At 49.1% G+C, this 25,598-nt stretch overlaps 1 protein-coding gene and 1 long non-coding RNA gene across 3 annotated transcripts in view; one reads left to right on the top strand and one right to left on the bottom strand.

The window, feature by feature from the left end:
* Positions 1-25,598, bottom strand: part of LOC146835436 (NACHT, LRR and PYD domains-containing protein 3-like) — a 368,932-nt gene that overhangs the window by 86,328 nt on the left and 257,006 nt on the right. The window lies entirely within an intron of this gene.
* LOC146835437 (uncharacterized) lies at positions 21,134-22,528 on the top strand. Its single transcript, XR_014960734.1, has 3 exons — positions 21,134-21,375; positions 21,953-22,024; positions 22,448-22,528. It is a non-coding gene; the product is annotated as an uncharacterized LOC146835437 (long non-coding RNA).

The following is a 25,598-nucleotide window of genomic DNA, read 5'->3' as shown; positions in this document are numbered from 1 at the left end:
AGAGTGTGGATGACGGTAAACCGAACTGTATAGTGTGTGGATGACGGTAAACCGAACTGTAATAGAGTGTGGATGACGGTAAATCGAACTGTAACAGTGTGTGGATGACGGTAAACCGAACTGTAATAGAGTGTGGATGCCGGTAAACCGAACTGTAATATAGTGTGGATGACGGTAAACCGAACTGTAATAGAGTGTGGATGTCGGTAAACCGAACTGTAATATAGTGTGGATGACAGTAAACCGAACTGTAATAGAGCGTGGATGACGGTAAACCGAACTGTAACAGTGTGTGGATGACGGTAAACCGAACTGTAATATAGTGTGGATGACAGTAAACCGAACTGTAATAGAGTATGGATGACGGTAAACCGAACTGTAATAGAGTGTGGATGATGGTATACCAAACTGTAATAGAGTGTGGATGACGGTAAACCGAACTGTAACAGTGCGTGGATGACGGTAAACCAAACTGTAATAGAGTGTGGATGACGGTAAACCGAACTGTATAGTGTGTGGATGACGGTAAACCGAACTGTAATAGAGTGTGGATGACGGTAAACCGAACTGTAACAGTGTGTGGATGACGGTAAACCAAACTGTAATAGAGTGTGGATGACTGTAAACCGAACTGTAAAAGTGTGTGGATGACGGTAAACCGAACTGTAATAGAGTGTGGATGACGGTAAACCGAACTGTAATAGAGTGTGGATGACTGTAAACCGAACTATGACAGTGTGTGGATGACGGTAAACCGAACTGTAATAGAGTGTGGATGACTGTAAACCGAACTGTGACAGTGTGTGGATGACGGTAAACCGAACTGTAATAGAGTGTGGATGACTGTAAACCGAACTGTGACAGTGTGTGGATGACGGTAAACCGAACTGTAATAGAGTGTGGATGACGGTAAACCGAACTGTAATAGAGTGTGGATGTCGGTAAACCGAACTGTAATAGAGTGTGGATGATGGTAAACCAAACTGTAATAGAGTGTGGATGACAGGTGTGGATGACGGTAAACCGAACTGTAACAGTGTGTGGATGACGGTAAACCAAACTGTAATAGAGTGTGGATGACGGTAAACCGAACTGTATAGTGTGTGGATGACGGTAAACCGAACTGTAATAGAGTGTGGATGACGGTAAACCGAACTGTAACAGTGTGTGGATGACGGTAAACCAAACTGTAATAGAGTGTGGATGACTGTAAACCGAACTGTAAAAGTGTGTGGATGACGGTAAACCGAACTGTAATAGAGTGTGGATGACGGTAAACCGAACTGTAATAGAGTGTGGATGACTGTAAACCGAACTATGACAGTGTGTGGATGACGGTAAACCGAACTGTAATAGAGTGTGGATGACTGTAAACCGAACTGTGACAGTGTGTGGATGACGGTAAACCGAACTGTAATAGAGTGTGGATGACTGTAAACCGAACTGTGACAGTGTGTGGATGACGGTAAACCGAACTGTAATAGAGTGTGGATGACGGTAAACCGAACTGTAATAGAGTGTGGATGACGGTAAACCAAACTGTAATAGAGTGTGGATGACGGTAAACCAAACTGTAATAGAGTGTGGATGACTGTAAACCGAACTGTGACAGTGTGTGGATGACGGTAAACCGAACTGTAATAGAGTGTGGATGACTGTAAACCGAACTGTGACAGTGTGTGGATGACGGTAAACCGAACTGTAATAGAGTGTGGATGACGGTAAACCGAACTGTAATAGAGTGTGGATGACGGTAAACCGAACTGTATAGTGTGTGGATGACGGTAAACCGAACTGTAATAGAGTGTGGATGACGGTAAACCGAACTGTAATAGAGTGTGGATGATGGTAAACCTCTGTAGCTTGCTGGCCCCATGATACCCCTGAAGAAGCATTTCATCACGTGAAATGTGTAGGTGTGAGATCAAGATCATTTGGAAAATATGATACCACAATCTATATGTATGTGTCCACAACCTATTATACAGAAATACATTCTTATGTTGCAATCAGGATTGTAAAAGGTTGATCAGAAAATCCAGTCGAATTAATGGCAGTTTGTGCAGAAGTTGTTTTCAAGTATGAATCCATTATTTTGTCTATGTATGCCTTGAACAAGATTTGTGTGTTTATATAAGAACTTTTCTATGTGGGTATTTTTAACCTTTGTACCAGTGCCAGTGCCACTCCCTACGAACATGATGTCCAATGTTGAACATATAGATCAGGCAGATTCCTGATTCTCTTAGGTTGTTGGAGTCACACTGGTTGCGGCAAACCAACTTATTTTAACCCAACCTAATGTTAGGTTACTTATAGAGTGAGTTGTTCAATGTAAGTAAGGAATATGCTATAATTACGATGTCTGCATGTATATGTTTTGACACAGATTCGGAAGCATAAGGGACTTTCCAGATTTGCGCTTTCTTTGTGAGGTTTTCTGTTGGTGCAGTTTTACACCCTGGCGCTTTTAACTCTTCCGGTTTCCTTCATCGGATCTTTCCTGCTCATTGGCCTCCGTGGAGTCGGCAGCTTCACTGCGGATGCGGTTTCTTATCTATACGAAGCTTCTGGCTTACAAAAGGCTTTCGTTTTCTGGTCCCTATGAGATGTCTGTTTAATGGCAGTCTTGATGCCATCTATGTCAAATATATGTCAATGAGGAAGAGATCAATATAATTTTCAGGATAATCATTGATTATGTAAAAGGAGGTATACTTAGAACAACTGCATTTTATATGTTTTGCCTAAAAGTCTGGCATGGATGTGTCTCTCTTGGAGATCTGTCGAACATTCTCAGTTTTTACTAGTCTAGCTATGTGTTTCCAAGATAGACCTGCACAAAAGGATAGCTTTTTATGGTTGTGCCTGTTTCGTCCTCCTCTCTTATGAGCCTTGAGTTTGGACAGGATCAATGGAGCTGTTGGGGCCCACCTCCCTATCACCCATAGTCCCAGCCATGGAGAGATATTGGGTTTTCATCTCAGTGTTATTTGTGGTCATCTTATAGTTCTCCCCTGTCTCTCTTTCTGTCTTTTGGTTTGGTGGAGTAATTTTCCTTTACCACTTCCTGGCCTGGTATTAGCTGTATACGTTTCTCCCCATCTCAGCATGCCCCCTACTCTTTCCTGGTCGAAACTCTTCTAAAATGCCATTGTATGTGTTCTTTAACCATCTAGCATTTGCAGCTGCACCTGACACTTTATTGAGGGTTTCCTCTTTCAGTTATTGTCTTGGGCACAATCAGCTGGACCACTGTGTATCTTACCATAGCTGTAGTTGGGAGTTTTGTGCAAATGGCGCCTCTGGCGCCTCTGTGAGGTTTTCCCTCCCTTGTTTGGGAGCCTGTGCAACACATACCTCACCCTTTGGCAGACCCTCCATATTGGAAAGTGAGCCCCTATTAGCCTGTGCAATCCTGTTGTTAAAACCTTCCTGTCCAAAAAGGAGATGGCAGTGGTGTGATCAGACAACCCATATGTCTAAGGTGAGCCATAACCCACAAATTGTGCCTTTGTCAAGCAAACTAACCACGTTGTGAGGGTATCAGTTTGCAAACGCAGGCTGCACCTTTTGGAACTCTCTTCCCATTATCTGTTCTTAGAACAAGACTTAATGAGGTGTACTAAAGGGACCATCTGTTCCGCTTGGCTTTTGACCTGTAAATAGGTTATGTACATCTGAGCCCAAGCTTATAACATGATGCAGCCCTCAGGACTCCAGCCTCTAATCAGTATTCTTTAACATGGAACCCCTGGGGTCCCTACTGGTAAACATGGACATCAGCATTTAAAAATATTCTGATGACACCCAGCTGTAACTAAACATTGCTTCAGGACACAATATCACTTTGCTGAAGACTTACTATATGTCCAGTATCCACCTCAACCTTATTCCTTGCTTCGGAAAGTTCTTCCTCTCCTCCCATTCCTCGCCAGAAAAATAATGGTCCAGGCTCTGATTCTCTCACGCATGGACTACGGGAATGCCCTTTATCTAGGAGCTCCTAAGGCCACGACAACCAGACTAGTGATTATTCAGAACTGCGCAGCCCGTTTGCTCCTAGGCATCCCGTATCGGCAATCGCCTAAGCCTACTTTGAGAACACTACACTGGCTGCCAATAGTGGAGAGAATCAAATTGAAAGTACTGTGTATTGCCCATAAGTCCTTCTGGGGAAAGGGACCCATGATCAATCAATCTATGATCATCCCGTACCTTCCCAACAGAAGCCTCCGCTCTACAAACATGCTGCTCGCCACAGTGCCTAAGATAAAGAGAGCAAGAAGCGGTGGCCGCTCTTTCTCCTACAATGCCTCCCTCGACCGTCACCTACCCAGATGGACATTGGGCACAGTACTTCCTCGTCTCCCTGCTATGGCTCCTTCCTCCCCTCCTTTCCTACGAATTCTTTCAACCTTGTTGTTTGTTTAGGGTACCTTACTACGTTACTACGCTATGGTAACTGATGCAGCTTGTAACACAAAGTTCCTCTGGTAAAGCGCTCTGATACCTCCGGGTCTAGCCAGCGCTATATAAACTCTTTTTTAGATGTACCTTGTAATGCAACGATCCTCTGGAGACCTGAGCAACTTGGCTGATATCCGGTGGAGCTGCTAGACAGCTATTGAGGAGATGGGCCCTGGTTTCCCCCTGACCGTCACCTACCCAGCCGGACATTGGGCACAGTTCCCTCTTGTCTGCCTGCTACTGACTCCTTCCTTCCCTCCCTCCTACAAATTCTTGCAACATTATTTTTGTATACTGTACCTTCCCACGCTCTTGTAACTGATGTAACTTTTAACGTAACAATCCTAAATGTAAAGCGCTCTGATACCCTCTTGGGTCAAGTTCGCGCTATATAAAACTTTATTAAAAAAAATTAAAAATAAATGCCGCAAGGCTGTGGAACTCCCTCCCCCGTCACATCCACCAGGAATCTAACCATCTGGCATTTCGTAAATTAGTAAAAACTTAGCTTTTTAAAGTCACTGCGCAGTAAAAGGTGCTGTCTTGGTCCGCGTCTGCATACAGCGCTGGGATGCCTTAGAGCAGCTATGCGCTCTATAAATGTTTCTTTCATTTCATTCACTTTATCCCATCCAAAACCAACCTAATACGCCTTGTCGGTGCAAGCCAACAAGCCCATGTCGGACAATGACTGGATGAAATGAACCTTGAAGTTTTTTTTAACATATCTTGCCAGCAGTGTCCAATCTCTTTGAATACAGCAACATCAGGTGTCGCTGATCTGTAAATTGGAGCAATTCCTTCTGGAAGAAGGATGCTGAATGGGTTATCAAGCATTAGTCCTCTCTCACCTAGGAGAAGACAACATCCTACTTACTGGCACACCATAGGCACAGAGAGTTAGGCTACCACCCTATACATGGGGAATCAGATCTATGGAGCCCCCCAGGGTTCATAGCTCAGTCCCAACCTGATCAACATCTACATGACTCCACTCATCAATATCATCAGATCCCAAGGCATCAACATCATATCTTATGTAGACGGTACCCAACTCAGCCCATCCCGGACTGACAAGACAACCCCCACCAGAACTAACTTCACCATTTGCATGATCAAGGTAGCAGACTGGAAGAGAACCAACTGCCTGAAACTCAGCTCCGAGAAGACGGAAGTACTTGTGTTCAGGAACAAGAATTCTCCATGGGATCATACCTGTTGGCCATCAGAGCTAGGACCAACACTCATAGACCACGCCAGAAACTTAGGAATCATCCCGGGCAATAAGCTCAACTTGACAGCGTAAGTCAATGTGGTCCACTTATCCTGTTTCCACATTCTTCACATGCTACGCAAGATATTCAAATGGCTGTCCCTGATCACCAGACGCACAGTCGCGCAAGCATTCATCACAAGTACACTAGACTACAGCAGCGCATTCTATGCAGGAATCTCCAAACAACTCCTACACAGACTCCAGACCATCCAAAACACAGCAGCAAGGTTCATCCTCAACCTCCTACATCGCACAACACCTCTGAGATCTACACTGGCTCTCTATTCACAAACGCCAACAATTCAAACTTCTTACTTGAGCATACAAAGCACTGCATAACACCGTACAACATACCTGAAGAACCGCATACACTTTCAACCCACCCGACACCTACACTCAGCCACATTCGCACACACACCTGCATCAACAAGAAAAGAATAGGAGGACGATCATTCTTCTACATCGCACCCAAAACGTGAAACAACCTCCCACAGTACATTAGGGCCTCCTCCTCCTTAATTCTCAAATTCTGCAAGAAGCTGAAGACCTGGTTCTTTGAATAACTGGTTGAGTTCCTGCGCCTTAACACCTGCTCAAAGCACCTGGATACCCTCACGATTGATTAGTGCACTATACAAGTTTACACAACATAACATGTAGTGCTGCTCATGAGTGTTCTCCATTGTGCAACATTCCTCAACATAGACATTCAACAGGATATCTCCTGCAATCAGAGATCACCACTAACTACTCTACTCTTTTGCATCCTCTTTAAATCCATCTGCATCACCTACAAGAGAGTCGATGAGAGCACGCCAGCTTACCACCCAAAAGCAAGATATGGGCTCCAGATAACCCACAACCACAGCATGTGGCTTACTGGAATTAATGTCCAGCCATGGAAAAACTTTAATGAAAACTCACCTAAATACTGTAATAAAAATATTTACAAGACTTCAGGTGGAATTACAAATTGCAAACCCTTTGCAGACTAACTAAAGTACAAGCTCCTCTAGGTGAAGAGGGGCGTTCAAATCATCGCTTTGTGTACGCGTTGGCCGCGGTAAATCTAGATCTAGGTATGTCTATCTCTAGGGGTGTGGCTCGCGCGCGATTTATACAAGTCTCAATAGTGTGCCACAAATGTGCCGTGGATGTCGCGCTGCGTGTATGCTATCGCCCCCGTCATCGTTTTAACTGATGCTATGGGTGCCGACAACTCATTCTGACGGATTGTCACACACCTGCTCAGCCCACCTGAATCCGTAAGAAAGGCCCTCCCGTCTCCCGCCATCACAGCCCTTCCGGGAGCGCTTCAAAGTGAATGGTCGTGGGTGGAGGAGCAGCCAGAAGGAGACCGGGGAGAATTTCGACGATCGGCGCGAGAAGCGCGAGGTCGGAAGAACCTAAAGACCACAGTTCCAATGAGGCAAAATTAGATTTCCGCGATTGCCTCACGGGAAGGTGCCACGTGACCCGGAAGCGGAGGAGCTTAAAGAAGCCTCCGGTGCCAGGTTCGGTGCTGATTATTCTTCGTGGAAGCAGCGTGTCTCGCTGCTTGTTCCTGTTTCAGCATTTGGTACTGGTAAGGGTGCACTTGCACCACGCGACTCGAGACTCTGTGATAAAGAAGTGATATTCCGCCCCAGGCTGTAACTGATATTTATTGCTCAAGACATTTTGTAAACCTGTTTGCCGGCGGTAGAGTGGAGTGCAGTTTAACTCTTCACACTTCCCGGATATATACCTTACTCACGTCGACTTACAAACCCATTAGGGGGGCATCAGGTGTTTTGGCAATTGGACAGTGATCAACAGGAAAAAGGCGCAAGGCGCTTTTTGCTGGACATACCATTTCTTGGGGCTATATAAATGATTAAGTTGGTGAATGTTTTTTATATATCCCTAACAGGGGGCTTAAGAGGCGGCCGCCTGCTCTTCGCCTGTGAAGCGGGTGCTGCTCGGATGAATGGTGTGTACAGGACAACACATAAAATGTTATGCTACATGTAATACAAATGCAAGGGAAACTTATGCCCCTTACGAAAATCGTGTTAAGGCTTCTTCTGTTTATCCCTTTTCCCAGCGCAATCCCCTTCCTTGTAAAAATAAGACCAGGCTTTATACACCTGGAAGCTATTTTACTTTACAGGTACGCAAAATTCAGTAGGTAGCATAAGAGATCGCTAGTATAAATCTGTACTCACCAATATTGTTTTGCCTTACAGATCTCCCTCCCGGCAGTCCCCTTCCTTTCCTTCCCCAGCTTGATCATCCCACTCGCCTGTGCTGTTATAGCATTCAGGGTTGGGACTGTCGAGAGGTGGACTCCTTTTGGCATCGAACCGTTCCAGAGGAATCATCGAGCTGACACGGATGAGCCAGGAGAGCAGTTTACCTGCTTTGTCGCCCATGTGGTGGGTTCTCACCGAGTGTGCAGCATAGTTTAAGCATCGCAGTCGTTCCAGTAACCACGCATGTTCCTCTTTGAGGGAGCCCCGTCGCCCCTGAGTATCATCAATGTCTATCTGTTCTGCGGCGGCTAGTTTGAGCTCTAAAGTGGTGAGTTCTTTTTCCAAAGTGCGCGCATACCCGCTTGCGTCCCCAGACAGTGTCCTCTAATAACCACATTAAGGGCAATCCATTCCACCAATGGCGAAGTGGCTGTACCTGCATTATCCTCAAAATATTGTGCCACATTAGAAGTCAGTAAATCTCAAAAGGGCACGTCCAGGAGGGTATCTGGCTGAAGGCGCCAGATCGGGATCCTCCCACTGTATTTCCATAGTGTGTGGGTTATGATCAGAGTGTGCACGTCCCATGTAGAGAGAGTCTAAAATACAAGGTAAGAAGTCGTTGGACACCATGAAGCGGTCCAAGCGTACGTGTAGCCTATGGGCCCTGGAATAATAGGAATATATTCTATCCAATGGGTGTCTGTGTCGCCATACATCAGAGAAGCGCCACTGTGACGCCCAGTGCTTCAATGCTTTAGCGGCTGTGTATGTGGCGGTACCAGGCAAGGGAGGAAAGGACCAGTCCAAAGAGACGTCCAGCACACAATTATAATCACCACCCAGAATCATATGGAGATCAGGCCATATAGATAGTTTTGCGACAAAAGATCTAAGAAAGCTGCTTGCTCAGTATTAGGCGCATAAAGCGATGTCAGTATTACCGGCTTCCCATCAAGCACCCCATTAACTACAACATATCTGCCCTCCCCGCCCACCAATGTATCTACCACTTCAAATGGAGTACCTGGTCTTACCCTCACCGAGATAATGATCTGGATGAGCCATAGCTTCCTCAAAATAAATACAGACAAGACAGAGTTGATGGAATTTGGCCCGGGCCAGCCCCTGTGGAACAGGTCCTGGTGGCCAATTGAGGCCGGAGAATGCCCCAGCCTGGTGAACAAGGGCAGGAACTTAGGGATCATCTTTGATGATAATCTGATCTTTGGCGCCCAGGTAAACAGCCTCACATCATCCTGCTTTCTCCTATAAAAAACTCTGAGAAAATTGTTCCCATACATCTCTCAAGAGCTGCAAAAAGCGATGATGGCAGCACTTTTTCTATCCAAGCTGGACTATTGTAATGCCCTATTTTTGGGCATCGACAAATTCCAACTGAGAAAACTGCAGTCTCTACAAAATGCCGCAGAGAGACTACTCCTGGGCAAACCCAGAGGACAGTCAACCTCTGCTGGAATTAAATCACTTCACTGGCTTCCGATCAAACAGCATGTAGAATTCAAGTCCCTCAGCCTTGTGCACAAGGCAATATATGGTGGTGGTGCTGAGGACATTCAAAAACTGTTCCCACCATACATCCCTCCACACGCTCTTAGATCTGCCAGCCTGGGTCAAATTAAGATTGCAAAGACCCGACGGGCAAGATGGGGGGCAGAGCAATATCACAATGTGCGGAAAAGCTCTGGAACAAACTGCCACTATCTATGAAGCTCCAACCCAACCTGCAGCTTTTCATGAAGAGCTTGAAAACATTGCTGTTTACATCTGCATAGGCCTCCATCAACCATAGTGCACCATTCCTGTCCACACACCCAGTGCCTAGATGCCACGGCATTCAAGGGCTATACAAGCATATAAACAAACATAAACATAGGACTCCCCGCGCATATGCAGAGTATCCTGTTGCATACAGTTGGCCCCTCCATCGTCAGAGGAGTTGTGTGACTTCTGCTTGAGCTAAGTGTCCTCCTGAAGAAGCGCTATTTGTATATGATGGAGTTTCAGGTATGAGTATATAATATAGCGCCGTTCTGGGCTGTGGATGCCTCGCACATTCCATGTGCCTATTTTAATAGGTGCCATAACCAGTGAATATCAAAGCTATATCTGAGTAGGCCCAGCCGTATGATAGAAGGGGCTAAAAGTGAGCATATATAGATCGTTGTGGTAAGTGTTTCTTTGCGGGGTCTGACTGTGTTACACACACACCTGTATCTAAGAATGATGGCATAAATAACATGAGAACAATATACAATCAAAAATCCCATGAGAGCAATATTGCAACAGGCAATCGCCCAAACTTAGAACGCAATAGCACACAGTTAATGCCTGCGGGGCTATTGTGTACAGCAACTTAGAAGTCTAAGAGATCAGAAAAGGGGTCCGTCATGCATCACTTAACCCATCCCCGGCCAGACCCGTTTCTGGATGGAACGGATGCCTGCGTATTATACATAAAATTCCCATGCAATACAAATCTAACGAAAAAGAGAGCGCTAATAAATTCAGGACCCACCCCGCAATGCTGACCCACACATGAACAATAGGTGCAATTATTGCAATGCAGATACATTATAGTTGGCATCTGGTATACTTGCGTGACCAAAAGGTTTGTGTGACTCTCAAGATGTGGAGGGGGGAAAGCCGAGCACAGAGTAGTTATACATTCAAGCAACGTTGTCAGACGTCTGTGGAGTGGCAGTTCACAGGAGCCTTGGGAAGCAGGGAAAGTGTCTGATAGTTCCTCTTCACTATTCGGCCCTCGATGATCGGAGTCAGAGTCCCCCTCCGGGGATCCGCTGATGTTCGCCACTGCCTGTATCACCTCAAGTTGCCCACTCAATATCAGTTCCGGTGTCAGACCAGATGTCTGTGGGGCGGAAGACTGCGACCTCCTCCTTCTCCATCTCCGGCGCCGTAGTGTAGTCTCCAGTGGCTGCTCTCTGCGTCTGGGTTGTGTTGGGTTGAAAGAATCCTGCCATTCCTCTGTGCTCTATGGTGTGGTAAAGAAATGAGTCTTCCCATTTGCCACGACCCACAGCTTTGCAGAGAACAGCAACAAATATTTAAGATCACTTTGTTACAGGCGTCTTTTCACCGCTAAATAGGAGTGGCATTGTTACTGAACTTGGAACGTGTAATCAGGGAAGATCATGACTTTGTGGTTGTCTACTTGTATATCTTTCAATTTTCTAGTTTCTTGGAGAATTGCATCCCTGTCTCTGTAGTTTAACAGGTGGATTAAAAATGGCCTTGGGTTCGAGCCAGGAGGGGGGGGGGTGTTTGGCAGGCACCCTGTGTGCTCTTTCAACCACGAAGTGTTGGGACAGGGCCTCTCCTGGTAGCAGCGACCGGATCCATTCCTCTGCGTAACCTACTGCGTTCCTCCCCTCCACTCCTTACGGAAGGCCCACAACACATACGTTGTTGCGGTGGGCCCTACCTTCGGCATCCCCCGCTCTATCTCCCAGCAATTCAACTCGGTTGAGCAGATCACAAATGTTCTTTTCAGCTGAGGACATCTGTGGTGAGACCTCCGCAAGTTCCCCCTCAGCGGCAGCGGTGCGTTCCGCAAGCTTCCGATGGTCAGCGTGTAGTAGCGTTAGATCAAGTGCCACTTTTACCTTCCAGAGAGGTGCGGACTTGATTCATCGTCTCTTCGAGCTTCTCAACCGCCGCCAACACCGCATCTAACTTATGCGACATGGGATCCGCCGTCTCCGCCTCCATCATCTTGTCCGACTGCGTGCGAGCCTGCGGGTGAAGGCCCGTCGCGCCCCCAGTGCCAGTCTTCGTTCGGCCCCCACGCAACATGGAGCTGATGGTGTCGAGCATTATACTGGACATACCACACCGCGGTTATATGTGGAGCAGCGCCCGTATCTCCATCCACCATCCACCGCCTGCAGAGTTCAGAGTCAATCCATGAGGGCACGCCTATGCCACTCTCAGCTGTGCTGCTGGTTATTGAGAAAGAGATAGCAAGGCGGAGCCCGCTGCCCCCGGGCCCAGGAGCATAGCCCCAGAGAGCAGGGCGGGGTGCCGCTGCGAGGCACTGTTTCCCTCTGTGTATTAATGCGAATTCACCGCTGCAACCACAACAGACATGTTCAGTGCATTAACTGAGGGTAAAGCGCCCAGTGTGACAGTTTTTCAAAGTGTGGCCTGTGGGAAAGAGTTGTCCTCACCTGGATCCCCCCCAGGGCCCCCAAGTTGACGCAGCATGCCCCGCATGGTGCAAGTGGGGGGGGGACCAGGTTCGCTGCAGATGGCCGCAATCTCTTTGCTCAGGCAGTGCAGGCCACAGTCAATAGTGCTGGCAATTTGCTTGTTGGCTCTGCACAGAATCACAGTATCGTCACTCCACAATCTTGGTGGCTGGCCACGTTGAGAGGGGGCGCCTATGTGTCTTTCTAGGCGCAGGAGTGAGACAGTCACTGCTTATAAAGGCGCTTCGGATCTTAAGCCCTTTGTTGGAATGCCCCGCGCGGCAACAACAGTAGGACTCAGCCCAGTCCTCACGCAGCAAATCCTCCACCGCTGGTTCGTTCTTCCACGGCACAGTAGCAACTACGAGACCCGCACATCAAGACGCGGCCCATTCGCTAACTTCGTCACTCTTCTCCGTCTCGGGCCTAGTGGGCGGGGCCAAACCGCGGCCTCGCGCAGGGAGCTATGGCGGTGGCCCCACACTCCGGTGCCCTGAGGATAGCGGGGACCAATCCGGAGCAAAGCAGAATCCGTACTGCAAACCTTCCTGATGCCACCCAAGTAATTTCGGGTGTAGTACAGCTGTGAGGGGGCCCGGAGGCAGAACGAAGCTTCAGCCTAGATCGGGGCCTGGGGGGCGGGGCCAATCCCCGGCACCGCGCACCTTGTGTTGCCCAACGCTCTGGAGCCGTCTTCGGCAGCTACGCAGGTAGGAGGGTCCGCAACTGTGTTTCGTCGTTGCCGTTTGCTTACGCTCTCATCAGGCCAACTGGTCTGCAGCTACACGTCCTTCACCATTGCCGGCCAAGCCACGCCCCTGTGAGTGTTGGAGTATATAAATGACTATATGTGAGTGATTGCAAGAGTATCTGTATGGATGAGTGATTGTTTCTATGAGTGATTATTTAAGAGAGTAAATATGTGTTAGTATCTGTATAAATAAGTGTGGTGGTGTGTGTATGACTGTATAAGCAAGAAAATGGGTGTGTGATAGTTTCTTTGCATGACTGACCAGGTATATAAGTAACTCTTTGTGTGAGTGGCAGTGTGTGAGTGTCTATATGGGTTTGAGTGGATATTTCAGTGGCTGTATAGATGAATGACTGTGTATGAGTGACTGTATGGGTTAGTGGGTGGATGTGTGTGTAGACGTATGAATCACTGAGCAGGTATGTACTAACTGCTATTGGTCTGTATTTTAGAGTGGGTGTTTGAAAGGTTTTATTAGGGTATGAGGAGGTGCATCAGATGATCACGTGGATGATGTCATCAGTGATGTCATTTGAGATGTCATCAGTGATGTCACTGAGCATGTCATGAGTGATGTAATATGTGACGTCATCAGCAGTGCATTGCGGGGGCGCGAGTTATAGTTAGGTCTACTAACTATAACGGCCGAATTTCTATTGTTTTATACGAGTGAAATCTCCAACTAACTATAACGTCCCTGAAACCTATGGTTTTTTCAGTAAGTTTAAAAGGTTTTTTAAATGCTAATTTCTAACTATGCCTACAAAGGATAGGACATGTGAAGAATGAGGAAGAAAAGCGCAAAAAGAAGCAAGACAAATGCAGAAAGAGGCAACAGAAGTCCAGAAAGACGAAGAAAAGTGCAGGAAGAAGAAGAGATGTGCAGAAAGAACCAACAGAAGAGCAGAAAGAGGCCTTGTTGCAAAATCATCCTGTGCCCACAAATATTTCAGACGGGTACTGGTGGTAACTGACTCTGACTAACCAAGCCTAGAGCCAGTGCAATGCTAAAAGACACTTAGAATACAGTGAAGACACCTACATACACTAGGGAACACTATGCGTTGGGGTACCCCTGTGATTAGCATGACCTCCTCTGTAAGGCCCTAGTACATAATAGGGCAGGGGGATTAAAACTACCTCTAAGTCAGAGTTGCAGAAATATGCTACTTACTAGTAGTCGCGTTTGCAGAGTGGTGGAGAAAGGGTGCTGGCCGTCCAACCATCGCTCAGGAATTCCGCTGCGTAGGACTTACAGGAGGTACCAGGAGGGATTCTTGGCCCCCAAACTCCCTCAGGACTAAATTGGACTTCAACCCCCATCCCGTAGTCTGCCACGAGGCACGTTTGCAGAGTGGTAGAGAAAGGGGGCCATGGCCTCCGAAGACGTCTTAGCAATCCCACTGTGTGGTACTTACTGGAGGTAACAAGAGGGGTAGTTGGCCCCCAAGGACATCCTTGGGGGCCAACTTCCCAAACTATTACCTCCAGTCAGTCCCACACAGCAGCATTGGTAAGTAATCGTACCAGGCCACGCCCTCTTCGCCTCTCACTCTACAAACACGCTCCCTGACACGCTCTTGGATGGGGATTGAAGTCCCCTTCACTGCTGGGGGTCCTTTAGGGGCCAACTAGCCTACCTTTTACCCCCAGTAGGCCCCACGCTGTGGGATTGGTGAGAGGTAGACTAAGGCCATGCCCCCTTTCTCCACCACTCTGCAAATGTGCACCCTGGCGCGTTGTAAATTGGGGGATTAAGTCCCCTTGAATCCTGAGGGTCCCTGAGGTCCAACTAGCCCACCAGGTACATCCAGTAAGCGCCAAAGAGCTGCGTTGCAGAGAGGTGTTAAAAGGGGCGTGGCCTGGACCACCTCTTTGCAACGCAGGCCTGTGGCGCTTACTGGAGATACCTGGTGGGCTGGTTGGCACCCAGGGGCCCTCAGGATTGAAGGGGAATTAATTCCCCAACTTAAAACACGCCACAGGGTGTGTTTGCACACTCGTCACCTCAGGCCCTGCCCCCTCACTTCACCACTGTGCAAACACGCCTCGTGGCATGTTTTAAGTTTGGGGATTAAGTCCCCTTGAATCCTGAGGGTCCCTGGGGTCCAACTAGCCCACCGGGAACCTCCAGTAAGCGCCACAGAGCTGCGTTGCAGAGAGGTGTTAAAAAGGGCGTGGCCTGGACCACCTCTCTGCAACGCAGGCCTGTGGCGCGTACTGGAGGTACCTGGTGGGCTAGTTGGCCTCAGGGGTCCTCGGGATTGAAGGGGAATTAATTCTCCAACTTAAAACACGCCACAGGGCATGTTTGCAGACATGTCACCTCAGGCCCCGCCCCCTGCCTTCACCACTGTGCAAACACGCCCGTGGCGCGTTTTAAGTTGGGGGATTAAGTCCCCTTGTATACTGAGGGTCCCTGGCGTCCAACTAGCCACCAGGTACCTTCAGTAAGCGCCACAGAGTTGCGTTGCAGAGAGGTGTAAAAAGGGGCGTGGCCTCCACCTCTGCAACACATGGCCCTCCTCCTGAGGCCTCTATTGGCCCCTGGCACCCCATCCCCCTGGGCCAGCCTTTATTTTATTTTTATCTTTTGGGGAGGGGGGGCCACGTGGCCCCCCTCCAAGGCCATTTCTGGCCCCAGGAACCCCATCCCACGGGGCAGGCCCTATCCGTTGGTGACCCTGGGGGGAGCCCCAATGCCCCCATGGTCCTGCCAGCTCCCCGCGTCCTGCAGGAGCCGGCATTACTTTTCCACATGGGGAGCTGCTGACATGCAGCTCCCCTTGTGGAAAAGCAATTCTGCTTTGCTTCATTGAAGCGAGAGCAGTTTGCAATGACAGGGTGGGAGCCGCACAGCAGTGTCCCGGGGGTGGGCATATATATATAAATGATATAATATGTGATGTCATCAGCAGTGCATTGCGGGGCGTGAGTTATAGTTAGCTGAACTAACTATAGCGGGGGAATTTCACTGGTTTTGTACGAGTGAAATGTCCAACTAACTATAACGTCCCTGAAACCTATGTTTTTTTTCAGTGAATTTCTAAGGATTTTTAAATGCTAATTTCTAACTATAACGTGCCTGAAACCTATGCTTTTTTCAGTGAATTTCAAAGGTTTTTTAAATGCTAATTTCTAATTATAATGTTCATTAAACCTATGTTTTGCTCTGTGTTTTTAAATTATCATCCCATTCTCAACCTAGTGAAAACTGCAGATCTCGCCAGTTTTCCATCGATAGCTTCCGCCAAAAATAATCGCCACAAATGAGTGCGACAACTAACGTTAATGATATGTAGGCGTTCCCATGCAAAAAAAACACGAAAGCACCACTTCCCCATATTTTCAACGACCAGCCAAATCAGCGATGCGATCCAAAAACAGGCGATAATCTGCATTAGCCGTAAAAATTTAACATCAGCCTTTTACTGGTGTAAAGCAGGACAACTACCTACAGTATGAAAGGGAGCCCAGCCCAGAGCCACATCTACCAATACGTCATAGAGCTACTAATCATACAACTCCAACACCCAAGAAGGCCACAACACCCACCGCCACCATGCCCAGGACCTCCCCTCGGACCACACCCCCCCCACTACCACTGAGGCAGCGCAGAACAGGACAACGGACCTTCCCAAAACGACATGGCCCCTCAGCCGCACAATAGCTGAATGTTGGGAGATGTGGGATCCAAGTATGTGTGAAGCACGTAAGTCACCCATCAATAACAATGTACACAATACCAAGTGTAGCGGTGATGTGCTTGACAGACCTCACTATGCACAGCACAGACCTCTCCATGTGTGCTTGTAGTGTTGTGGACAGTGGACGTAATCATGTTACCTCAGGCAATGGGGAAGATCTCGATCATGTAGCTGTGTCGTTCCTCCCTGTAAGCGGAAGAGGAGTGGGCTGGTCCAACGTACGCCACTCCAGTGCAGGAGTGTGAATAAATAGGCTGGGGATGTGGGTGTGGTTCACTTGTGGGAAGGCCAACATGTCTGCCAGAGCGGCGGCCCTCACCCTGCCACGAGGCCGCTGCTGTGACCGCCGGCCTCCTCGACACAGGCCCCCTACGAACCCAGCGGCACAGTACCGCAGAGTTATATTTGTACAGACTACTGCCTTCGATCTACACTGCGGACAGCAGGTCTCACAATTCAGATCGGTCCGCTATTGCAGATGACGCAGTCCAGCAGGCAAGAGACATTGCTCCCAGTGTGGCCCGCCCGGCCCACACATCATCACAGGCTGCGCACACGCTGAGTGCTTCAGGTGCCTCTAACTGTGCAGCTCAACTCAACGTCACATGGCTGTGGGCCCATCCTGACTGCTGCCTCCGTCCTACACTGGGGTTAGCACAGCTCACAATTCAAGATTACTACCGATGCAAATTATGTAAGAGACTATAATTGGTTAAGAAGACCAAATGCTCCCAATCTGTGCAGCTCAAGTCAACGCCACGTGGCTGGGAGCCTTTGCTGACCACTGCCTCCTGCCTACACTGCGGACAGCAGGGTTCATAATTCAGATCGAGTCGCGATTGCAGATGACACAGTCGAGTAGGCAACAGACATTGCTACCAGTGTGGCCCGCCCGGACCACGCATCATCGCAGGCTGCGCACACGCTGAGTGCTTCAGGTGCCACTAACTCAGTGCACCACAAGTCATCGCCACGTAGCCTTATTAAGGCAGAATTCAGTAGACAAAAGACATTGCTACCAGTGCGGCCCGCCCGGACCGCGCATCATCGCAGGCTCCGCACATGCTGGTTGCTTCAGGTGCCACTAACTGTGCAGCTCAACTCAACGCCAAGTGGCAGTGGGCCCTTGCTGACCGCTGCCTCCTGCCTACACTGCGGACAGCAGGGCTCATAATTCAGATCAAGTCGCGATTGCAGATGATGCAGTCCAGTAGGCAACAGACATTGCTACCAGTGCGGCCCGCCCGGACCACGCATCATCGCAGGCTGCGCACACGCTGAGTGCTTCAGGTGCCACTAACTCAGTGCACCACAAGTCATCGCCACGTAGCCTTATTAAGGCAGAATTCAGTAGACAAAAGACATTGCTACCTCTGCAACCCGCCCGGACCACGCATCATCGCAGGCTCTGCACATGCTGGTTGCTTGAGGTGCCACTAACTGTGCAGCTCAACTCAACGCCACGTGGCTGTGGACTCTTGCTGACCGATGCCTCCGGCCTACACTGTGGTCAGCAGGGCTCACAATTCAAATTCAGTCTTCATTCATTAATTGCAGAGTGCAGTAGGCAACTAAGTATAACGTCCCTCAAACCTACCCAATATCCTTTTAGTATCCTTGCTTCAAGAACTTGTTTTATATCAGTTATAGCTTTCCTACAATGACCAAATTCATCTTGCAAGTCCAAACGAACACTGAATGGCAGTCAACACTGCAGACAGCGGAGCTCACAATTTGAACTATAACGTCCCTGAAACCTACATATTTCGACAATGTATTCCATACATATTTGATGTTTTCTTCCATACGCCTACACTGCGGTCAGCCGAGCTCACAATTTGAATTCAGTTTTGTTTTATTAATGGCAGAGAGAATTGTGCTCTATGTCCTCGGATTTTGTTAAGAGGATGTGACAAAAAGCATTCCTCGATGTCTATGCTGATTACTGCCTTCAATCTACACTGCGGATAGCAGGGCTCACAATTCAGATCGAGTCGCAATTGCAGATGACGCAGTCCAGCAGGCAACATACATTCCTCCCAGTGCGGCCCGCCCTGACCACGCAACATTGCTGGCTGCGCATACGCTGAATGCTTCTGATGCCCTTACTTCAGTGTACCACAACTCATGGGCCCTTTATGGTACAATGTTTTGTGAATAATTTCACATCTGCTGCCCCTACCTCAGTATACCACAAGTCATGGACCCTTTACGATAGAATCTTTTGTGTATTATTTCACATCTGCTGTTCCTACCTTAGTGCAGCACAAATCATTGACCCTTTATGATTGACTTTCTTTGTCTGATCTAATGATTACTGTTGTACTTGTTACCAGCACAAACCATTCCCGGAGGGATGGCTTACACTCACCCCACATGCATCCAGCACAGACATCACTGGACATGTGACCCTGGTAATAAAAAGGAATCGAGCGCACGTGCCCATACCCAGTTCCACTATCTGTGTCCGTGTGTTCATTATGTATGCAAGATGCTGCCCCTGGGCCCTGCCACATTACATTGTGCTGTGGATAGCATATGCAACCATGTTACCTCTGGCAGTGGGAAAACTTCGGTTATGTAACTTTCTCTCGCTCATTGTACAAGTACGTACGTAGAGACTGGATCATTAGAGTACTGCAAGGAGAGTGTATAGTGAATTTATAAGTGCTTGGGGATTGGCAAAGTAATTGTAGAACTACATATGTTGGTGCAGCCTAACCCGAACACGAGATTGGCTCTAATTGGCTGGCTTCCATGTGCCAAAAACTGAAACCTGAACTTTCCATGGCGCTGTATTGCTACAGCTCCAACACTCCACAGAATGTGTAATAAACATTCATATCCACACAGATCTGTCATGTCGTCCATCTTTCATGTGTGGAACTATGGATGAATGTAGGGTCAGTCATTCCCCGTAACTTCCATGTTGGCCATGTTGTGAGACTTGGCTCACAGAGTGACACATTGGCGCTTGCGACCCGGGTGACGGTAGCACTACAACACAGACACCCGCATCAGTTGATTCCTCATTCAGCTCACGACGGAGCCACGCCCATAGCTCCAGAGTCATTCTTCACAGCCTCACGCAGGACTGGCATACGCCATGCCAGCCCACTCCGCTTACAGGGAAGGACAACAACGCTACATGGCCCAGGTTTTCACTGCAGTGATCTGCTGGTCACAGGCCTAGTTTTCAGTACGCCACAGCCACTCCCTCACGGCTGGTATACACCCACACCACACCCATCCAGCACAGACGTCAAAGGACACGTGACCCTGCTAATATAAAAGACCGGGTGCATGTGCTCTACGTCATTTTAGAGTTGCTCGCACCGGATGCACTGCGGCTGGCACATGCACACCGGCACGGGACGGTGACTTTCAGTCCACTGAGGTACGGGTACCGTAACTGCTGAGCGGGTGTGCAGCCTGCGGTGATGGCCCGTTCCGGTGGTCTGGACAGGTCAGGTTTTGTGTGACCTGTTGGACCGCAGTGTAGGCCTGAGCCATCAGACAGCGCAGGCCTACCGCCACGTGGCGTCGTCTTGCTGGTCACAGAGTTAGTGGCACCGCAAGGGCTGAGCGGGTGTGCAACCTGCGATGAAAAACCGGGTGCACTGATATGTCCTCTGCCATGGCGAAATCAAGACCCAGCATCGAATGTGAGACCTGGTGGCCTGCAGAACGGGGCTGCATTAATATGCAGGGTGCCCTGTCCGCGGGCCCCGGGCTTGGGGCTTGCAGCGGCACATGGTAGGCCCTCTTTTCTACACGCAGGTTTTGAAAGGTGAGCAGAGAGGCTGGTATGCGCACCGGCGGGCAGTCACCTCCGGGCAGTGGAGGTGGATGGGGTACAGCAGCCTGGGTGCGCAGCAGCAGGCAGACACCTCTGGGCAGTGGAAGTGGATGGGGTACAGCAGACTGGGTGAGCAGCGGTGGGCAGACACCTCTGGGTGGCAGGAGTCGATGGGGTGCAGCAGCCTGGGTGCGCAGCAGTGGGTCAGCGATTTAGGCGTGCGCAGTTGTATGTACTGTGATATTACTGATTCCATACTACGTTTCAGATGAGTAAGGTTGAGGGCTCCACTATGTCCCGGCATGTGGTTGGAGACACACCCGTGGTGGAAAGGTTTGCTGTGATGGTTTTGTCCACAGTGTGGACACTCACTGTCCCTCTACATCACTTCTTTTCTCTCTCCCCCTCCCCCTCTCTTTCTCACTCTATCTCTTCCTTTCTCTCACATTGTTTCTCTCTTTCTCTTGCTCTTCCTCTCTAACTCTTCCTCTGTTTCTCTCTTCCTCTTTCTCTCTCTGTTTGTCTCTCTCTTCCTCTCTCTCACTCTTTCTCTCTGTCTTCCTCTCACTCTTTCTTTCTTTCTTTCCCTTGCTCTCACTCTTTCTCTCTCTCTCTCTCCTTTGATGGACGCATGACGCACAATCTTATCTTTTTGTCTAGCAGGCTGTGATTCATAGATTGACGACCCCCCCCACACGGACCTGCCGCCACGAGGCAATGACTTCACTTCTACTGAGTTAGTGCCACCAGAGCTGAGCGCGTGTGCAGCCTGCGATGATACGTGGCCATCCTGGCAATCAACATCTATATTGAATTGTGAGCTCGGCTTGACCGCGTGTAAGCAATGGATGAGGAGGTTGCTTCGGCACGTGGTGGACCCTCTTAAACACACGCCGGTGGCGAAAGGTGAGCAGAGAGGCTTGTTTGTGCAGCAGCGGGCAGTCACCTCCGGGCAGTGGGAGTGGCTGGGGTGCAGCAGACTGGGTGCGCAGCAGCGGGCAGACACCTCTGGGCAGTGGAAGTGGATGGGGTGCAGCAGCCTGGGTGCGCAGTGGCAGACAGACACCTATGGGCAGTGGGAATGAATGGGGTGCAGCAGCCTGGGTGCGCAGCAGCGGGCAGACACCTCTGGGCAGTGGAAGTGGATGGGGTGCAGCAGCCTGGGTGCACAGCAGCGGGTAGACACCTCTGGGCAGTGGAAGTGGATGGGATGCAGCAGCCTGGGTGCGCAGCGGCGGGCAGACCCCTCCGTGCAGTGGGAGTGGATGGGGTGCAGCAGCCTGGGTGCACAGCAGTGGGCAGACACCTCTGGGTAGTGGGAGTGGATGGGGTACAGCAGCCTGGGTGTGCAGAGGTGGGCAGACACCTCTGGGCAGCGGGAGTCGATGGGGTACAGCAGCCTGGGTGCGCAGGGGCAAAACAGAGAATTATGCGTGTGCAGTTGTATGTACTATGCTATTATTGATTCTATACTATGTTTCAGATGACTAAACTTGAGGGCTGCACTATGTCCCGGCATGTGGTTGGAGACACACCAGTGGCAGAAAGATGAGCTGTGAGAATTTTCTCCACAGTGTCAACACTCACTCTCCCTCTCCATCTCTTCCTTTTTGTCACTCACACTCTTTCTCTCTCTCTCTCTCTCTCTCTCACTCTCTATCTCTTCCTTTCTCTCTCTCACACTTTTTCTCTCTTTCTATCTCTTCTACTCTCTCTCTCATCCTTTCTCTTCCTGTCTCACTCTTTCTCTCTCTCTTCCTCTCTCTCACACTCTTTCTCTCTTTCGCTCTCTCTCCCTCACATTCTCACTCTTTCTGTCTTCCTCTCTCTCTCACTCTTTCTTTCTTGCTCTCTCTCTTCCTCATTCTTTCTTTCTTGCTCTCTCTTCCTCTCTCTCACTCTTCCTCTCTTTCTTTCTCTCTCTCTCTCCTTTGATGGGCGCATGACGCACAATCTTATTTTGCTTTTTGTCTTGCAGGCTGTGATTCACAAATGGTCCAGAGATGACATGCCATGGCTGTACCTAGTTTTATTTGTTGTTGTTTTGTTTAAATAAAATGCTTTATATGTAAATCCATACATGACTGTGATTCTTATTTGTCCTTCCTCACATGCATCTTCTTAATTATAATTATGCGACATCAGCCAATTTGTTAAGTTCCAGATTTCCTAAGGTTGCTGTCACATTTGTATGTGGAGGGGTGGGGTGGGGGGGCGGGTGGTGGACAAGGGGCTGCTGGCGGGTGGGGTGAGAGCAGTGTTGGGGTCCGAGCTGCATGATCATTGTCTCCATTGCATCTGTTGTCGTTCAGGTGTGGCTCTAAGCTGGGCTCCCTTTCATGTTGCAGGTTATAGTCCGACTTTACACCAGCTCAGAGCAGGTGTAAACTTCCTGCTACTAACACAGCATATCACCTGTTTTGTACTCTCTTTGACGATCTTGCTGGTGGTTGAGAAACTTGCGGAGTGATGTGTTCACTACTTTTTGCACGGGAACGTCTACTTTACATCTCATTTTTAGCAATATTTTCCGGGGTCATCCGTGCCGATGCTTTTTGAGGCTTCTATCGCTGGTAAACTGGTGATATGTGCTGTTTGCTCCAGCTTGTGAATGGTGCGTTAAATTTATCACCATTTTGGTTGCGATAAAGTGCCGTTAACTCGGCGATATGTCCTTGAGAATATACCCCTCGGTGTTTGAAAGACTTAAGAAGTACTCGAATGCCGCGCTGAGAGCCGCGCACCCATCACTTTCACACGGGGACACTCAGTGATATGTCCTTGAGAATATACCCCTCGGTGTTTGAAAGACTTAAGAAGTACTCGAGTGCCGCACTGAGAGCCGCGCACCCATCACTTTCACACGGGGCCGCACTAGAGTCGCGACTAAAAGAAAACGTCCACTTTCACTAATTTACATTCGCCTTGGAGACCACATCCCCCGAAGCATTCCGACATGGTCCTTATATTTTTTTAAAACACAAACGAGAAGAGGGCCGTGTCAGCCCTCCTCCCGTGGCCAATTCCGGCCCAGAGGACCCCATCCCACGGGGCCTTGCCCTGTCATAGCAAACAGCAGTGTCCCGGGGGTGGGCACCCCGGGACACAGCAAGAGCCGGCCCTGGGGGGTGGCGGTCCCCAGGGCCATCACTGGCTTCAGGAGGGGGGCCCCCCTCCCAACACGAGTGAAGCCCGGGGAGGTGGTGCTCCACGGGGCTGCGGGGGCCCCCACGGGCCCCCGCTATTATTTTTTAAGAAATGCCCCCGGGACCTAGCCCACCCAGGGGCCTCATTAAAATAAAACACGGGAACCAGCGCTTCATTGTTTTTTAACAATTTCGGCGGAATTCGCGACCCCAGTACGAATTGCGCCGAAATGTTTTTAAAAAAAAATGCTTTTTGTGGCCCTGGGGGTCCTTCTGGGACCCCCTGAGCAGGCCTGGGGGTCAGGGGTTTCTACCCTGCCCCCTTCTCTTGTTTTATATCTTTGTGTTTCTGTTTTCTGGTGACTCGCTTCTACCAAGTCACAAGATGGCTGCCAACACTTCCTGGTTTGGAGTGTTGACAGCCAATTAGAATGAAGCTTGTGGTCGTGGCAGCCAATCAGAATGAAGCTCGTGGTCGGAAGGGGTCGCGAATCCTCCTTGGCCATAGATATCGAAACTTTTATTTTTTGAATTTCTCAGCAACTACTGAACGGATTTACACCATTTTAAAAAAAGGTCACTTTCTGATCCAAGCACTACCTTTTTGCCAAATTTGGGGTAATTCCGTTCAGTACTTTTGGCTGTAGCCCGTCTCAAATTTTCCTATGGAAATTAACATGGGGAAAACGCATTTTGGGACCCCCTTTTTTTCTCAGCCCCCGCTTGACGAATCACCCCCAAACTTCCAGGATAGGAGCTGACCTGGATAGACTTATACCTTGACCTGGATAAAGTTATTGGCAAATCAAAAAATGCTTTTCTTATGGAAACTAGGTTCTAACTATAACTACCTACTGGCGACTGCCAGTAGGAGATATATATATATATATATATACAAATACACACACACACACACATCCTGGGAACGGTTTCGGGGTGTCACCCCTCTTCAGCCAGGCTAGCTAGAATCCAGGGGCAAAGCGAGCAAGGGACCGTCTCGGCATACCCGGCCAACATAGGGTGAATGAAGCAAACACAAGGAGATGATGGACGTAGCGCTGAAACTTTTCAGACACTCACCCCCAGTCACAGATCTGGGTTGAATCCATCATTGTTCTTTAGCTCACTTCGCCAACCCAGTTCAGACCCAGCTATATGCAAATCAGTCTTGACCCTGTGCCTCATGGGAACAGTCCAGCCCGAACTGCCAAGCCAGGTCTTCCCTGAACCGGAAACAAGCATCCTAGGACCGGTTTAGGGGTAACACCCCGCTTGAATCCAGTGGCAAAGTGAGAAAGGGACCCACGTCTGGGCATACCCTGCCAACTTAGGGCAAACAAAGCAAACACAAGGAGATGATGGACGGAGCGCTGAAACTTTTCAGACTGTCAGGTTTCGCTCGTTTACAGCGCCTGCCTGGGAATAAAAATTAATTACCCAGAAGCAGGAGGGGTGGAACCAGCGTCTACAAGAAGACGCGAAGCACGTTCAGCAAACGTGCGTTATACTGTTACTGACTCGGAATCCTTCTTCGGCTCGACCGGACGTCGGAGCCGCTTTTCCAAAGGATTCGCCTGATACAGTGCGTGGAGGATGAGAGAAAAAGTATAATCAGAGGCTGTTGGTGATCTAAGAAAGAGCGGGGAAGCTCCGTGGCGCCAGACAACTTCAGTGCTAATGGGCTCGGAAGTAGCGGTGAAGTAACCGCGACGCTCAACAGCTTGTGCAATTGGACCTTACTGCGTTGAGTTTGGAGCAGGTGAGGTAACCGCTATACTCAGCGGAGTTTCCTGGAGCCATTCAGGGTTGAAGATCACGGTGAGTTCACTGCGAGTTTTTCATCAACGGAAAGGAGTTGGCTGGAATTTGGTAGTAGTCTGAATCAAGGCTCAAAACGAGATTGAGAACTTTGTGTAGTCTTTAGTTGGGAAAGGATTCTTTTTTGGCTCATCTCTGGAAGCATATCCTAAGTGACTTGGATAT

Source organism: Triturus cristatus, chromosome 4_2 (genome assembly GCF_964204655.1).
Source record: "Triturus cristatus chromosome 4_2, aTriCri1.1, whole genome shotgun sequence".
NCBI classification, from domain to species: Eukaryota; Metazoa; Chordata; class Amphibia; order Caudata; family Salamandridae; genus Triturus; species Triturus cristatus.
This window is presented reverse-complemented; position numbering and strand designations above follow the sequence as displayed.